Source organism: Haplochromis burtoni, unplaced genomic scaffold (genome assembly GCF_018398535.1).
Source record: "Haplochromis burtoni strain Fernald_Lab_line unplaced genomic scaffold, NCSU_Asbu1 Contig_74, whole genome shotgun sequence".
In the NCBI taxonomy this organism is placed as follows: domain Eukaryota; kingdom Metazoa; phylum Chordata; class Actinopteri; order Cichliformes; family Cichlidae; genus Haplochromis; species Haplochromis burtoni.
In genome coordinates, this window is record NW_024582435.1 from 2,021,241 (window position 1) to 2,022,822 (window position 1,582).

The 1,582-nt window shown below is 44.9% G+C and overlaps 1 protein-coding gene across 2 annotated transcripts in view; it reads right to left on the reverse strand.

Annotated features, from left to right (window-relative positions):
* Positions 1–1,582, reverse strand: part of nepro (nucleolus and neural progenitor protein) — a 9,413-nt gene that overhangs the window by 6,691 nt on the left and 1,140 nt on the right. The window lies entirely within an intron of this gene.

Genomic DNA, 1,582 nt, shown 5'->3' on the forward strand with positions numbered 1-1,582 from the left:
CGACACAGCAGCCGAGCGTCCCACAGACTCAGTCTGATTACAGCTGTTTTATTGTCCCCAGAGTCACAAACACGCAGCCTTTCATCCTGTTAATCATGATTTCCGTGTCTGTGATGTTACATGTAACAACAGTCTGAGGCTGAACCTGGATCAGGGTGTTTCTGACCTCTGTGAACTGGGGATGCATCGATCCCATATACAGCACCGGCCTGATCCTGACCTAAATGACTTGATCAGATATCAGGAGAAATAAAACGTGTAGCCCGATCCTTTAAATATTACAAAAGTGCCTCATGAAGCTTACGACACGGCATAACCGAGGTCGTGACCTTAGCACGTCGGAGCAGTATGTGTCACGTGATAGAGCGGTCGTTGTGTGCGAGACCTGTCGGCAGCGTGGAGTTACTTCAGACTGAAAGAAAATAGGAAGATGTGGTAGCAGCGATGGGAACTTTAACACCACAAACATGATTAAACACTCACAGAAATACCAAATACAGGAGTACACAGAGTTCATCCAGGCCTCCAACACGAAGCAGAAAAGTATCAACAAACGCTTTTGGAAAACATTCAGAGGCGCGAGAAACTCCGTCCAGAAAGCAACAAAGCAAAGCTGATAACAGAGAAAACTGCTTTGTTGTACTCGATGAGCGACCATCACACGTGTTATTAATCTGTCTCTTTATCCTGTCTTCCTTCTGTCACCCCAACCAATCACAGCAGATGGCCCCGCCCCTCCCTGAGCCTGGTTCTTCCGGAGGTTTCTTCCTGTTAAAAGGGAGTTTTTCCTTCCCACTATGGGCGATCGTGGCTCAAGAGTTGGGAGTTCGCCTTGTAATCGGAAGGTTGCCGGTTCGAGCCCCGGCTCTGACAGTCTCGGTTGTTGTGTCCTTGGGCAAGACACTTCACCCGTTGCCTACTGGCGGTGGTCAGAGGGCCCGGTGGCGCCAGTGTCCGGCAGAATGTGTAAAGCGCTTTGGGGTCCATAGGGACTAGTAAAGTGCTGTACAAATACAGGCCATTTACTTGCTTGCTCATAGGGGGGTTTCTCTGTATGTATTACTGTAGGGTCTACCTTACGATATAAAGCGCCCTGAGGCGACAGGCGCTGTATAAATAAAGCTGAACTGCATTTCTGTTGTGGGAAATGTCAGTTTTTGGTGCTTAAAGGAGCATTGTGAGCCTCGCTACGTGCTGCCAAACCAACGTTTCATTAAAGGCATAATCAATCAATCAAGTTGTTGAATACAAACATTATTTTGTGATGATATTGGGCTTCATGTGTTTTTCATTACTTTGCATAAAACTGCGTTTTGAATGTTACTTTAAATACTTAGATCTAAAGTTGGAATTTGTAATGTTCTTGGATACCGGTGATGACGTTTGTTTCAAAGCTTTAAATAAAAAGATCAGCTGAGCTGAGCAGTATTTTGGCTGCTTACAAGTATAATAGAAGAACTTTAGTCGATTTTATGCTTTTTTTAAATCTTAATATGACATTTATGACTAAAAGGAGACTATACCGGAGTCATATCGGTATCCAAATCTATGACATCAGTATAGGACACACAGACGTGGCGTC